This window comes from Aquarana catesbeiana, linkage group LG04, assembly GCF_042186555.1.
Source record: "Aquarana catesbeiana isolate 2022-GZ linkage group LG04, ASM4218655v1, whole genome shotgun sequence".
Lineage (NCBI taxonomy): Eukaryota > Metazoa > Chordata > Amphibia > Anura > Ranidae > Aquarana > Aquarana catesbeiana.
This window is the reverse complement of record NC_133327.1, coordinates 257188023-257204810: the sequence shown is the minus strand read 5'-3', so window position 1 is coordinate 257204810 and position 16788 is coordinate 257188023. Positions and strand designations below refer to the sequence as shown.

Genomic DNA, 16788 nt, shown 5'->3' with positions numbered 1-16788 from the left:
CCACTTTACAGGCATACTATAGACACCCCCAGGTACGAAATTTAAAGGAATATTACACTTTTGTTGTTTTACTTTAAGCATTATTAAAATCACTGCTCCCGAAAAAACGGCCGTTTTTTTTTTAAACTTTTTTTTGCATTGATACATGTCCCCTGGGTAGAGTTGCCACCTCATCCCTTTAAACCCGAACACCTTTGAATTACACAAGTTCTGAGGCTAATTAAATGCAGATAAGGCACCAAGTGAGTTTAATTACCACCTTAATCAGCCACAGAACCTGTGTAATTCATATGTGTTCGGGTTTAAAGGGATGAGGTGGCAACCATACCCCTGGGTCAGGACCCGGGTCCCCAAACACTTTTTATGACAATACCATGCATATAAGCCTTTAAAATTAGCACTTTTGATTTTTCCCATAGACTTTTAAAGGGTGTTCCGCGGCTTTCGAATTTGCCACGAACACCCTAAATTGTTCGCTATTCGGCGAACAGGCAAACACCCGATGTTCGAGTTGAACATAACCATCCCTAGTTGGGAGGTATGCAATATTATCACTCCAAGACAACATTAAAAGGCAGTTTCAATGTAGGGGCTGTGGAAGGTGAGGAAACTGGAGGGCCCCAATACATTTCTATTTTTATTAAATAATACTTTTAATTTTATCTCAACTGAATTTTAGTGAACATACTAAGAAATAAATCTCGTCCTATACATTAGGTACATTTTCTCTATTTACAACACCTTAAGTGCTAGGTTTAATAGTGTTATTCATACAGATTAGTAATCAATCATTTGTGGCTCCTGGCAGTCACTGAAAACATTGTGGAAGAAAACAGAAGAGCTTTGGCGAGACTTTAGCTTCCCTCCACCCTGTTCTTCTTGACCTTGTTACATTGGCTTAACATTAGAAAGAAGAGAGCAGCTGATACCATAAAGCTTGCTACATACATGCAAATATCAGTAGGGCCAAAGTAAATGTGACATTGGGTAATGATCTGATCTCATTTAATAGTAATTGTTCTTTAGCCAGGTGCTGAACAGCAGCTTTCATTTAATTAAGGGGGAGGTAACAGCTGGCGATATTTGAATCGTTAATTGAAATCTTCATTCACATGGAGCCTCAGAGGAGAAATGCATTAGAGTTTACATAACTGGAGTTATGTTTGACATGGCAGAGTATATATTAATCCACGGTAAGGTGATATAATGTTTGCATCCTGTATTTTTTATTTAAAGAGTAGTATTGACAATAATGTCATAGTGTACATTTCTTGTTCCACTGTCTTGTTTAGCAGTTTAACAGAAACAACTTACCTAGTTTTCACATAAGTGTGATTTTATTGAGGTATTGCAAAAAAAACATGCTGTAAAAGATAGGGCCAGTAAACCTTGTATTCAGAATGGGCAGTCTCCTACTGACTGCCAGTGCTATAGCACCACCCTTTGAAATGCTGTTCATGTTTGGGCATGAGTGCACAAATAGAAACTTTAAACATGAAAAGCAGCACTGTTCTGTTTCAAATGCTGCTTTATGCATTGACATATACCTTCTTAGACATAGTCAGCCCTGACAGTATAATCACCTGCTGACTTGGCACCATCCACAGGCAGCTTGACCCTTTAATAAGACACAGATGTTGAATGTAACACAATTTTACGTCAGCTTATTGCAGTACAGAGGATGTTTTTCCAGTTTTTTGAAGTGTAAGAACAAAATTACTTTCCTGAGCCCTGTCTCTGTGCATAACTAGCACTGAATGACAGAACATGAAAGAAGTGGGAGGGTCTAGCTAGGACTAAATCAACTAGCACTCGCCAACAGAAGTGGAGAACAGAGAAAGATACTAAAATCACATTAGTAAACTAATTGGACAGGTGTCAGGAAAAAATAGGAAGTAAAAGAACCCCTGTCCCTTTTGTTTTAAATTTAATTTCCAATAATTTGTATTATTTTTTCCAATAAAAGAAAAAGGAGTTATACAAAGCATAGTGGGATTGACACATACGTACAGTTGCCTAGAAAGAGCAAGAAACAAGCAACAAATAAAACATCATATAAAAAGAAAGAAAAAGCAAATGCAAGTCAAATTTCACAACTTAGGTTGTAGGCAGTGAGTGATATACAAATCAGGGTATGCGACTTCAAACATTAGAGCCTGCGAGTACAAAATCTACAGGCAAATAATGCAACAAGTTTTCCCAAAACTACAACTAAATGAGCATACTACAAAACAATAACAGCCTAATGCAGTACAACACAGCAAAAAAGCAGCAAAAAGGGTGGGACTTTAAATGAAGCTAATGATAGCAAATGAACAGAAGGTGGATGATAAAATATTTAATAATCCATAAATACATGTTTACATACATTACATTCATATACATAGAAATGTACACTTTCATAGTGTCAATTTCTGAAACAGTAATATCTGGTAATAACATATTTATAAAAATTAATCACATGGTAAAGTTAAGGGGATCCACCTAAATTCATGATTAGATGTACACATATAACAAGATAGCACCTGCATGGTCTATGATCTTTCTGATCCCTGTCACAATATAAAATTGTAGATACAAGAGCACATATCTTAATAGGCGTGTAATTGTGGTACACGACAACTGGTAGCTCAACGCATTTTGCGGCTTTAAGCTGCTCTTCAGGAGCAGGCGTGTGATTATCTGGAATGGGAAAGTAGATTGACTAAGAAAACTAGCTTGTATCAATGTAGGGGAGGAACAAAAAACCACCCCCCCCTAAAAAGATCACTTACAAGTATTTGTGCACTTGATGGCACAATGTCAGGGACCGTGAGCCACCCAAGGGCATCAGTTTCGGGAGCTGAGGGGGCATGTTTAGCGGCTGCACTCCTCACAGACAACACCCCAGGCGGATCCGGGCGCATAGAGTAATGGGGCTATGTGAGTTAATTACAAGTGTTTCAGGGCTGGGCTAAGCCCTTCCTTCTCTGTGCTGGCCACTCAGCTGTCAGCTAATTGCCAGCTCCTATCTCTCCACAGGTACTCAGCTGTTGATGATATCCTGCTCGTCATTCCTGGCTACTTAAGCCGTCCAGCACAGAGGATCTCTGCCTTTGCCTTAGTCAACATCACAAAGATGCTCTCCTGCATTCCTGTTAAAAGACTAACTTGGCTGACATCCCTTCTGGCTCCAGATCCTGCTTGCTGTTTTACTACGCTCATTTCCGGCTCCCTGACATTTGGCTTGTCTGCTCCGGTTCCTGAACTCTGGCTATGTTTTGACTACGTTTGTTCTATTTATTTTTATTATTAAACAAGTGTGATTTAACTGTTCTTCTGTCTCGGTCTGATTTCATGGTTTCTGACAGTAAGCAAAGGCCATGAATTCGGAAGATATAGTCAATCCACTTGTTGGTAATATTTTTTCCAGACTGGATGAGCAAGATCACTGCATGGATCAGTTTGCCATGACGTTACAAATGCTCCTGAGTCGCGCGGCCCACCTGGAATCTCCCACTGTGGCTGCTCCGGTACAACCTGATTTGCAGGCCATCCCTGCTGCTGCGCCAGTCTCTGTGCAGGCACCCGCCTCGAGTATTACCTCTATAAGAGGTATGTCTGGTTTCCACTCCTCTTCTTCAGTGATTTGGGGGCGACCCAGTTCAATGCAGAGGGGTTGTCAACCAGGTTGAGATTGAGATGCTGCCACGGGCGTTTCCCACAGGCAGAAGCAAAGTAGGTTTCGTGATATCTTTGCTTTCTGAGAGAGCAAACCCTCTATGGGAGATGCAAAAACCTGTTGTCTTGAGCTACCCTGAGTTTGTGGCCTCTTTTAAAAGGGTATTTGACGTTCCCGCAGGCTTCTGCTGCCAAGTGCCTCATGTCCATCAGAGTACGAGAACTGTTGCCGACTATGCCATTGAATTCTGGCAGCAGAGGTTGCTTGGAACAATGAGGCCCTCGTGGCTGCTTTTTCTCATGGTCTCTTGGATTCCATCAAGAATGAGATAGCAGCCCGAGATATACCCACTGTGCTTGACAAATTGATCACATTTGCCATCCTCATTGACTCCAGACTTTTAAGGAGCACTTGAGGAAGCCTCCTGTATGTTTTGCCTCCGAGCTTTACAGTCCCACCCGTGCCTCCCTCACCTCCCATGCCTCCTGGTACAGAGTCGGTCAGTGAAGATGAACCCATTCACTTGGGCTTCATGCGTCTCTCTGCAGATAAGAGAACCTTTAGGAGAAGGGAGAGATTGTGCCTTTATTGTGGCCAGGCAGGTCACTTTTTGAAGTCTTGTCCTACCTGTCCAGGGAACGCCCGAACCTTAAGGTCCTCTCACGGACAGACCTTAGGTGGCGTTGTTTCGTCCCCAGTTATCCAGAAGGATAAGCCCCTGGTTTCGGTCACCCTTTTATGGGCTGAGTCGTCCGTCAAGATACAGGCTCTAATCGACTCTGGGGCTGCAGGCCTGTTCATTGATGCTGCCTTTGTATCGAAGCATTTGATTCCGCTTCAGCTGCGTGACACTCCACTTGCCATTGAGGCTCTTGACGGGAAACCCCTACAGCCGGCCCATGTGTCCATGACTGTAGGGGCTCTTCACCATGAGATAATCCAATTCCAAGTTATTTCCTCACCTAAGTTTCCGTTGGTTATTGGTTATCCTTGGTTACAGAGGCATAGCCCCTCTTTTGATTGGCTCCATGCTGAGGTTCTCTCCTGGTCGCCACAATGCAGTAAGACATGCTTCCAGAAGGTAGCCAAGGTCCTGTGCATCTCTTCACTCTCCTCCCTGCCAGAGGAGTACCACAATTTTAGCAATGTCTTTGACAAAGGTCAAGCCGGTAGTTTGCCTCCACAGCGGCCATATGATTGCACAATTGACCTTCAACCTGGTGCTATATCCCCTCGTGGCCGGGTTTACACTTTGTCAGTCTTGGAGGATAAGGCCATTGAGGAGTATGTTGCAGACGCACTTTCTTGGGGTTTCATCCGCAAATCCTCATCCCCTGCTGGTGCTGATTTCTTCTTCGTGAGGAAGAAGAGTGGTGAACTTAGACCTTGTATTGATTATAGGGGTCTCAATCATTTCACGATTAAGAATGCCTATTTGATTCCGTTAAATACAGAGTTATTTGACCACATCAAGGGAGCAACGGTTTTCACGAAGCTTGATTTGAGAGGGGCATGCAATCTCGTAAGGATTAAGGAGGGTGACGAGTGGAAAACTGCGCTTAATACCAGAACAGGCCATTATGAGTACCTCATAATGCCTTTTGGCCTTTGTAAGGCCCAGGCAGTTTTCCAGGAATTCAGAAACGATGTCCTCCAAGATTTGTTGCAGCTATGTGGGATGGTTTATCTCGATGATATCCTCATATTTTCCAAGTCCTTGGAGAGCCACCACACAGATGTCTGTCGTGTGCTTCAGAAACTAAGAGAGAATAATCTCTATTGTAAATTGAAGAAGTTCGAGTTCCATCGTGAACAGGTTAAATTCCTGGGTTATGTCATTTCCGCTGCTGGTTTTTTGATGGACCCAGAGAAACTTTCTGCAGTCCTACAGTGTCCCCGATCCGTGGGTTTATGTCCTCTGCAGCATTTCCTGGGCTTTGACAACTATTATCGGAAGTTTATTTGTAACTTCTCATTTCTGGTCAAGCCCCTGACTGATATCACCAGAAAGGACAGTAACCTACAGAGTTGGTCTCCGGAGTCCGTTAAGGCTTTTGAGAGTCTCAAGGCTGGCTTTGTTTCTGCTCCTGTGTTGGCACATCCTGAGCCTACGTTACCTTTTATCCTCGAGGTTGATGCTTCTGAGACTGGAGTTGGCGCCTTCTGCGCTTTGCATCCTTGTGGCTACTTTTCCAAGAAATTGTCACCTGTGGAGTGCAATTGGTGACAGAGAGCTGTTGGCGATCATTTTAGCCCTGAAAGAATGGAAACAGCTCCTCAAAGGTACCACTGTGTCGGTTCTCATTCTTATTGACAATAAGAATCTCACGTTCTTGTCTGAGGCTAAATGCCTCTCTCCCAGAAGGGTGCGATGGGCTTTTTTCTTGTCAAGTTTCAATTACATTGTCTCATTCTTACCCGGTGCTAAGAATGTAAGGACTGACGCCTTGTCACGAAAATTTTCCTCCACTTCCAAGTTGGAGTCGGTTCCGGTTCCTGTGATTCTTCCTGATCGTATTCTGGCTACTGTTCGCACCAGTCTCACTTCTCCTTTGGGCGACAAAATTCTTGATGCTCAGGTCCATGCTATTCCTGAGAAACCTTGTGACCGCTGCTTTGTCCCAGAGAGTCTCCGTACTGCCGTGCTCCAGACTTACCATTCTCCCAAGGCTGCTGGCCACCCTGGGAAGAATCAACTCTTTTGGGCCATTTCCCAACAATTTTGGTGGCCTAGTCTACGTGCTGATGTAACCGCCTTCATAGCAGCCTGTTCCGTGTGTGCTCAGAGTAAGACTCCACGACATCTTCCAGTGGGCCTCTTACAACCCATACCCAATGGAAAGAGGCCCTGGACCCACCTGTTTATGGATTTCATTGTGGAGTTACCCAACTCCCAGGGCAACACAATTATTTTTATGGTGGTTGACCGGTTCTCAAAAATGACTTGTTGTATTCCAGTTAAGAAGTTGCCCACTTCTAAGGAACTGGCTTCCATTTTTGCTCGAGAGATCTTTTGCTTACATGGGCTATCCAAGGTGATTGTCTCGGACAGGGGTAGTCAGTTTGTGTCCCGGTTCTGGCGAGCCTTTTGTGCACAGTTGGGAATTCAGCTTGCTTTTTTCTCTGCGTATCACCCACAGTCGAATGGGGCCACAGAACGAGCCAATCAGTCCTTGGAGCAATTCCTACGTTGCTATATTTCTGACCATCTTAACAACTGGTCAGACCTATTACCGTGGACAGAGTTTGCTCACAATAGTGCCTTGAATTCTGCTTCCCAATTGTCCCTGTTTATGGCGAACTATGGTTTCCAGCCTTCCATGTTGCCTAAGTCATTTGTTCCACAGAGTATTCCTGCGTTAGAGAAGCATCTCCGTGGTCTTTGTTCCACTTGGGCACAAGTCCAGGAGGCTTTGCGACATGCTAATAATAGGTACAGACTCCATGCTGACGGCAGACACCTGCCTGCGCCTTCCTACCAGGTTGGGGACAGGGTCTGGCTGTCATCTCGCAACCTCCAACTTCGTGTTCCCTCACTGAAGTTCACACCTCGGTTTATTGGGCCTTTCTGTATTCTTTGCAGGATTAACCCAGTGGCTTACGCATTAGACCTTCCTTCTAACATGCGTATTTCGAATGTATTTCATGTCTCCTTATTAAAACCTTTGGTCTGCAACCTCTTTACCACATCGGTGCCACGTCTTCACCCTGTACAGGTTGAGAACCATGAGGAGTATGAAGTACAGTCCATTGTTGAATCCTGTAGGTTTCATGGGCGCATACAGTACCTGGTGCATTGGAAGGGGTACGGTCCAGAGGAACGCTCTTGGTTCTCATCCTCGGACGTACATGCCCCTGTCCCCCTCCATGATTTATAGACGTTTTCCCCTCGAGCCTGGTGGTCATCTGAGGGGGAGGGGTCAATGAGGAGGGGGTACTGTCAGGACTGGGCTCAGCCCTTCCTTCTCTGAGCTGGCCGCTCAGCTGTCGACTAATTGCCAGCTCCTATCTCTCCACAGGTACTCAGCTGTTGATAATATCCTGCTCGTCAGTCCTGCCTACTTAAGCTGTCCAGCACAGAGGATCTCTGCCTTCGCCTTAGGGAGAGAGTGACCCGGGAAGATGTGATAAGTACCTGGTGCTGGAGGAGAGGGAAAGGGACCAATCCAACGGGAGACGTGAAAACCAGTGTGCAAGAGAGCTCTGAGCGACCCAAACCCAGCCAGAGCAGCTGCCTATAAATGTGTGCATCTAATTGTCTTATTTTTCTTAATAACTATTCCTGCGTTTAGAAATAATGGTCTTATGATAGCTTTCCCCAGACAATCTGATTTTACTTCCAATTAACCATAATCTAATTCAACTCTGGTGATGTATTTCTACATACTTATTAGGCATAATACTGTGCACATGGCAACATGATGCACACAGCGGGCGTCCTTTTCCCCACCCGCTCCTCGACGCTCGGGGTGGACACGCCATCACTGCACATCGACGTCAAGCCAACGCGCTGGACATGCGGCGTCTTTGTGATGCTGTTTCGCCAGTGGGATTTCTCCATCTCCACGAGCCCCTTAGTGAGGTTGTGATGGCGCCAACTGCCGGGCGAATCACTGCCCAGGTTCCGGCGCGCCCATCTCGCTATGCTCCTGAGTGTGATGTTGGGGGTTGGTCTGTGGCGGCGCGCATTTATAGGCAGCTGCTCTGGCTTGGTTTGGGTCACTCAGAGCTCTCTTGCATACTAGTTTTCACATCTCCCGTTGGATTGGTCCCTTTCCCCCTCCTCCAGCACCAGGTACTTATCACATCTTCACGAGTCACTCTCTCCCTCTGTTCCCCACAAGCCCCCCCTCCCCCCCTGCATTCAGGTGTCTTGGTAGCGACCTTCTATCATGGTCCTCCACCTCCACTCCTGCTTAGTCACCATAATATTAGTTTCTATCTCCGCACATACCATCTCCACTACTTAGTTCACTTTCACTTGTAATTAACTCACATAGCCCCATTACTGGCTCACTGGGTTGACTCACTCATTATTGATGTTTCCTATGTTTACACTAGGAGAGCTTTATGTGCCCATATCCACCCAGGGTGTTGTCTGTGATGGGTGCCGCCGCTGAACATGCCCCCTTAGCTCCTGATATTGATGCCCTTGGGTGGGTCACGGTCCCTGACATCGTGCCATCAAGTGCACAAGTACTTGTAAGTGATCTTTTTAGAGGGGTTTTTTTTTTATTCTCCCCTACACTGATACAAGCTAGTCTACTTAGTCAATCTATTTGCCCATTCCAGATACATCACACGCCTGCTCCTGAAGAGCGGCTTAAAGCCGCGAAACGTGCCGAGCTACCAGTTGTCGTGTACCACAATTACACCCCTATTAAGATATGTGCCCTTGTATCTATAATTTTATATTGTGACAGGGATCAGAAAGACCATAGATCATGCAGGTGCTATCTTGTTATATGTGTACATCTAATCATGAATTTCGGTGGATCCCCTTAACCTTACCATGTGATTAATGTTTATAATTATGTTATTACCAGATATTACTGTTTCAGAAATTGATACTATGAAAGTGTGCATTTCTATGTATAGGAAATTTAATGTATGTAAACATGTATTTATGGATTAATAAATATTTTATCATCCACCTTCTATTCATTTCCTTTCATGAGCTTCATTTAAAGTCCCACCCTTTTTGATGCTTTTTTGCTGCTTTTTCCTCGTAATGATAGGGATGGAGGCACATGACCCTACCCGGCCATGGCTTCATTTAAAGTCCCAATTTTCCCAATTCCCCTTCCTTTGGCAGTACAACAAAGAAAAATGACATGAAAGTGTAGCAGAATGCAGTTTTAGGATAGTAACCAGATGGTATTATACACCATCAGTTTTACATAACTACTTTCCCAAGGCCTCAGATCGCTGTTGGAGATGTCGGGAGGAGTGGGGGGCAGTGCTTCATATCTTTTGGTCCTGTCCGAAATTAGAACATTTTGGGGAAAAAGTGCGCAGACTCATACAAAAGTTTACTGATTACCTGGACCCAGCTTTTCTTTTTCTTTTACATCTCTCTGATATTCCTGCTAAAATGTACAAGAAACCTATTCTACGCCATCTTCTTAACATTGCCAAATCTTGCATTTCCTTGGGATGAAAAGACCCACAACCCCCTTCCATCTCGTACATAAAATTGGGTCAGAACAGATACTGCTACATAAAATTAGGCATTCCTGGCATCCCTCTTACACAAATATATTTAAAGCTGACTTTCAGATAAACAGTTAAAGTAGAACTATAGGCAAAACTTTTTTTCCCATTTGGATAGAGTAAGGGATGGTTATAACCCCTGTCAGATTTTCTTCCACCATCTTTGTCCCATTGCAGAGATTTCCCTTCACTTCCTGTCCCATAACCAAACAGAGAGTGAGAGGAAATCTCTGCAAATTAAGGGAATTCCTTGAGGACCCCCAGTTCACTAGAACTAGTGTGCCCATCAGAAGATTTTTCTTCTATTACTTCTCTGGGGATGGGTTTTACTTCCTCTTTTTCCCCTGCAAAGTAAAAGCATAATGGGCTAGTATGCATCACATACTAGCCCATCATGTGGCACTTACTGCAAACAAAGCCCGCGCTGTTCCCGTTGGTGGCTGCATCCATCTTCGCCCCTCTTCCTTCCAGGGCCGCGGACTCCTGGATGGAGTCACGTGACGTCACTCCTGCACATGCGCGCGGGAGCCATCAGTCACAACACTTGTTAGTGAAGAAACGGCACGTGGGGCAGTTTCTTCACAGCACATGCGCCAATGACATCATTGGCATATTGCAATGTAACTATATTTACAGTACCTATAGGTGAGACCTATTATAAGCTTACCTATAGGTAAAAGTGACAATGAGAAGTATACAACCACTTTAAATGTAGCTGTTTTACCTTTCATAGAATTTGTATTTCTGACCATCCACTCCTGTTATTTACATGGTTTTACCTTGCCACACAGAAGTGCCTGGCAGGATGGGAGGCCTGATTTGTCTGCTACAGTCCAGTACTACTTACAGGTCTCCTCCCCACTCCCACTCTGTGACTGAGGGCCATATTAGTACAGGCTACATTTACATCTAAGCGTCATGTTTTCAAGTGTTTTTTTAAAGCTCTTTTTTCAAGTGTTTTTTGAGAATTTTTTGGAGCAGAATTGCAAGTTTTTGCAGCTTTTCTAAGGCATTTTTCAGGTAAAAGGTGTGGCATGCTGCTGAAAAAGGGGCAAGAAGGTAATGTTTGAGCAGAAAACGTGTGACAGAATGCTTAATACAACACTAGAAAAAAGCTCTTGTTGCGCCTTTTAGGCATCTCCATTAAAGTCTATGGGGACAAAAAAATGCTCAATTCTGACTGAAATGTGGCTCATGTACTTTTTTGAAAGACAGGCATTTTGCTACAAGCAACAGGACGCTCACATTGAACAAGGGCTATTAAAACAATAGGTTTTTGCTTGTTGAGCGTTTTTGAGCTTTGATCTACAGTGTGAACGGGGCCTCACTGATGTTTACACAGGAACTTGTTGACAGAAAGTCCCTGAGTAAAATAACTGTGTGTAAAGACCTGAGTAATGTTGCATATAGGTGAGTAAAGGTACGTAAGCATATAGATGAGTAAAATTATTCTTCATTGACAGTGTTTTAATATACTCATTGAGGCTCCATGCACACTAGCTTAAAAAAACGTTCGTAGGAGCAGCTTTTGAGCGTTTTTTTTTTTTTTCCCTTGCTTCTAGAAGCAAATAATGTTATCCTATGTGTCCATGCACACTATTTCGCTCTAGAAGTGTTTTTGAAACTTTGTGTTTTTGGGAGCAATTTGCCAGCAGACAAAAAGGCTGACAGCTCCTACAAGCAGGCCACTACATCCTTAGCAACAGATGACTCATCTGGTTCCCCGCTGAATGTAAACAAAAGAATTGCTGGCTATTCAAACTTGAAAAAAAAACAGTGTGGGATCCCCCCTCAATCCATACCAGGTCCTTTGGGTCTGGTATAGATTTTAAGGGGAACACCACAACAAAATGTAAAAAAAAAAATGGTTTTGGGCTCCAATCCAAAATCCATACCAGACCCTTATCTGAGAATGCAGCCTGGCAGGCCAGAAAGGGGGTGGGGGGGGGGGGGTGAGCGCTTAACCATACCAGGCCACATGCCCTTAACAGGGGGGGCTCCCCCAAAGCACCTTGTAACAGCCCCCCCCCAGTGAATGAATATGTATGTATCTCTTGGCTCTTCTTGCCCCTGACTCCGCTGGGGCACCTTTGTACTGTCATTTCAGGTCTCCTGGCTTCGGTTCCCCACTCGGGGCACGGGGGGCGCTCGTCGCTTATCCAGCATGGCGGCCCTTTGTTTACACCATGTCATGTGACCTGTCCTCTCCAGATCATGTGACTTGTGTTTGTGCACCATGGGACGGGGACGCGCGGCGGCGCAGCCCACACACTGTTTTTCCTGCCTTGGGATCCAGGGTGTGACATCACCGTGTCCTCTCTGACGCGGGATGTCACTGTCCATCCCCCTGGGTGTGTTGGGAGGTGCCGTGTGCGCGCCGTCGTCTCGGGGGACGCCCCGGCTAGCTCCGCCCCTCCGACTGGATACAGGTGCTGATTGGCTATTGCAAACCATCCCTGTGTTTAAAACCCCTTCACCAAAGCAGCTGATTGCTGTTGCTGCACAGGTGAATCGAGGCTGTCCCTGTCAGTCTGTGCCCTTATATATACACCAGGTAAATCAAACCTATATTGCTATGTACGCTGTCTTGCTGTACCGTGGGGTTATTCTATCATTCTACTATGCTTTTACCCTCAGATACTTAATCTGGGTAGTCTCCCTCAGCAAGCCCTTAAGTTCAATCACGCTGCATTTACCTCTGTCAATTTCAGATTTTTTCATTTTTTTCACCTTCCTGATTATTGATATCTTTTTGCAGTTATCCAGTGGTTGACCCTCTCTAGGGTCTTTCCAAGCTGTCTAGTGGACAGATTTCTCTGTTTGGGCACAGCCTGGCAGATCCACACCCCGGGTCAGCTTTCTCTCTTTGCCCACTCCTTTGGCTCTTCACCGGCCAGGTAGATAGTATATTTCATTTTTTTTTTTAATACTCCTCTTCCCTGTAAATTCACATGTACGTGTAGGCCTATATATGCATATGCATTTGTATGTATGCACGTATGTGCACATATATATGTGTGGATATGTGCATTCATTTTGTTTTGTTTTTTGTACATTAGCATATTATCCTTGCGCCCCAACCGCTTGTGGTTGGATACTTTAAACCCCTTGCTAGCGGCAACAGATGTGCACACATGTGATGTTATTGAGACAGGACCCAGAGGATATTTACATATACACTGTTTTGTTATTGCGGCTTGTTTTTTCTCTAAATCACATACCAGCTGGATATTTCTATCCCCATGTGTTTTCTTTTTTTCTTCCTTCTGACAGAGAGGGTTTTTTTTTTCTTTTCAGAGGGCCATACCGGTTGGTCGTCCTTTGTGTGGGACCTATTCCCAGCCTGGAGGCCTGCTCTTTGTGATGGTGCACTGTTTTGCCCTGCGGAGTCGAGGGTTTCCTGAGCCAATAGCTGTAACGCTCATCTTTTAACATTGATCTGGATATGATGTAAATCCAAGAGCCATACAGTTTGTACGGTTAGTCTAATATACAAATTTACACAAGATGATTGTTTATCCGCAAGTCAGATTTTTATTACACATCTATTGTTAATAATTTCTGTTTATTTGTTTACTTGCAGACGTTCTTACATTCTGCGACAAAATCGCATATACCCCTGATGAAGAAAAATGTTGAAATACGTCGGGTTCATTTTCTGTTGGATTCACCCTCTATTCACCAGATCCTAGTGGTTATTGTACAACATTACTGTAACGCATTGTTACTCATGTCTAGATTATTTTGTAAATTGTATTTCATGTATGTGCTCATTATTTTATGATTTTCTTCAATAAAATTGATATATATTTTTTATATTCTCTTCATACTTCATTTGCCATCTGCCCTATTTAAAGTCCCACCCATAGGAATTTCTCTCTTTTCAATTTAGTGAATGAATATGAGGCACATTGTACCCATACTCATTTTCCAAAAAAGTGACAAAAATAAATAAAAACTCAGAGACAGCGTAAACTGGAGTAGATCCAACATCAATCACGATGAACGCCAGCTGCCATTCCAAACAACTGTCTTTTTACACTATACTTTTCATTGGAGAATGAGTAGGAGGGGTGGGATCTGGGGGCTTCCAGATTCCAATGAGACCCCTACAACCACCAGCAAGCGTTGAGGGGGAGAGGGTGTTGTTAAATTACCGCAGGCTTTCACTACTAAAGTACTGCATGACTTCATAAAATAACTCATGCAGTATAAAAAAATTCCATTACATACTGTACAGGATGCCAGGGAGGGGTCCTGGACAAAGTGGGAAAACTCCTGGTGCAGACGGCTTGCCCACATTGTTTTATTCCCAATGCGTTGAGCTACTTGCCCCTAGGCTAACAACCCTTTTTTCAGAGTTTGCAAAGTGTTGAATCCCTTCCCAAATCCATTGAGGAAGCAATTATTGTGTTGGTACTCAAGCCTGGCAAGAACCCACAGGAGTGTGCTTCATATAAGCCTATCTCCTTGATGAACAGAGATGCTAAGGTTCTTGCCAAGATTCTTGCCACACTTTTATTTACTGTAATCTCCGATCTGATCCATGTCGATCAAACCGCGTTTATGCCGGGCAAGGGTACCGACATCAATATTAGGCATCTCTTCCTGAACCTGTCCCTGACCCAACATTGACAACATTGGTTCCCACGTGGTGGCCTCCCTAGATGCTGAAATAACATTTGATTCCGTGGAATGGGAATACCTCTGGGAGGTCCTCCGTAGGTTTGGTTTTGGGCCTAATTTCATGAAATTCAGATGCTTTACCGGGCGCCAAGGGCGAGGATCAGTACAAATGCCTGGATCTCTGACCTATTTCTACTGCATAGGGGTATCCGTCAGGGATGCCCTCAGTCTCCCAGTCTGTTTGCCCTGGCATTTCTGGTGATCCTGGTGAGGGAATCCCGGGCAATTCGTGGACTGCAGTTTGGGAACTAGAGGAAAAGTTGTCCCAGTAAATGGATGATGCCCTCCTCTATCTGAACGACGCGGGCCCTTCTCTCATGGCTGCCTGGAAATATTTGATGTATTTGGTACCTTTTTGGGAATTAGAATCAACTGGTCTAAATCTGTCATCTTTCCTCTAGATGGACAGTCATCTACTCTCGTCAGACCATCCCCTCTGCATTGGGTGTCTGAATTCCGATATTTAGGAGTACTGTTGACAAGAAATGTCTCACAACATTATGCTCGTAATCTCCTTCCGCCGATTTCTCTCCTCAGAGATCCTTTTACATAAGAAGTGTTCTAGCTCGACCTGTACAGTGTTTTTCACTGTTCAGTGTTCTATTCATTATACTGTAGTTAGTGTTGCACTTATGCCTCCACAAACTCTATTGTTCTAGACTTTGTAGACTTTACCCCCACATAGGCCATTCCACCAATCTCTGCATGGCGCAGAGCTACTGAAATTTCCAACCATAGTATAATAATTGCATTAGTGCCTTTTTTTTTTCTCCCTTGTTAAGATTTTCTTTGCCTTGATCCTTCCTCCTCTCTCACCCCTTACTCTTGTGTGTAGCTTAAGCGGGCGTGGTCAGTATTTAACCAACGCTACTGTATGTCTCTCCTGGGGTCGTCTGTCAGTAAACTAATGCCTCAATTCAGTGTCGTAACTTGAACCCTTTAGGGCCCCGATGCAAGAAACCACAAAGGGCACCCTGAACCCCAACTGGGGCGCTTCCCTCCGAGTACAGGGATGGAACGCCAGGGCAGAGTCGCAAGTATGACCTTTGTGAGTTCCGTAGTTCCACCACTGGTATCAGTAGTTTTTTACTTTTTTTTTTTTTTTACAGTATTTTTTTATTATTTTTTACAATTTTTTAGGACCCCCGTTGGGGGGCTTTGGTGAGATATCAGAGGTCTAAACAGACCTATGATGTTTCACCTTTGAGACAAAGAGAAAGACTGAGGACACAGCAGCCCCTAATCTCCTTCTCTGCAGCCTCAGCTACATAGAATGAATGGACAGGAATAGCTCTGTACAGAGCTTCCTGTCCATTCATAAACTGAAGCATAGTAAACGCAGTTTACTATATGCCACAGTTAGTGATCGGTACAGATCACTGACTCTCAAGTCAGAAATAGAAGCAGCCGGTAAATGACACATTTTCCGGCCCATTTACCTTTCTCCATCCTGACAGATTCCCCCTCAGCAGCCAGCAAGAGAGGGGATTAGAGAACCCGGATGAGCCAACGGGGGGGGGGCAGGAAAGAGCACACAGGGGCTGGAGAGCACACCTTGCTGATACTGCTGTACCTACCCCCATCTCCAGTGACCCCATGCTGGTACTGCTGTATCCCCTCATCAATCCAGCCACCCCACACTGGTACTGCTAGACCCCTGTCTGTTATCCAACCTCCCCACGCTGGTACTGCCGTACCCCTCCCCCTCGTGTCCAGTGCTGGTACACCCCCCAAATCCCCAAGTGGCTGATTTCCTCTATGTGTTCTGCCCCCTCCTTTATCCTGGCACCCTAGGGTGGCTGACACCAGTCCTGCCAGCCAGCAGGGTCTGTAGATGGGGTTCCTATTCTTAGGGGAGGTGGGGTCCTGGTCCCCAGGGAAGATAGGGTCCCTAGTTAAGATGGAGTCCCCGTTGCTAGGGGATACGGGGGTCCCTGTCCAAAGAAGGGATGGGGTCCTTTTCCCCAGGGCAGATGGAGTTCCTGCTCCCAGGTGAGATGGGGTCTCTGTCCCTAGGTGAGAAGGGGTCCCTGACCCCAGGGGAGATGGAGTCCTTGTCCGCAGATGAGAAGAGGTCCATTTCCCCAAAGGAGATGGGGAGGTGGAGTGGTGTATGCGATGGTATGTGGGGGATAAGGGGTCATCTCGCACAAGCTTACCAAGCTGCAGGCTGGGCACTCATCCATGGTGGCCTGGGCTTTCACCAGTGTGCTGGACGGGAGCTCAGC

The 16788-nt window shown here is 45.0% G+C and overlaps 1 long non-coding RNA gene across 1 annotated transcript; it reads left to right on the top strand.

Moving 5' to 3' along the window:
• The first annotated feature begins 901 nt into the window (after nt 1–901).
• On the top strand, nt 902–13690 carry LOC141141483 (uncharacterized). The gene is made up of 3 exons (XR_012244097.1): nt 902–1193; nt 13172–13353; nt 13458–13690. It is a non-coding gene; the product is annotated as an uncharacterized lncRNA (long non-coding RNA).
• Nucleotides 13691–16788: the final 3098 nt, after the last annotated feature.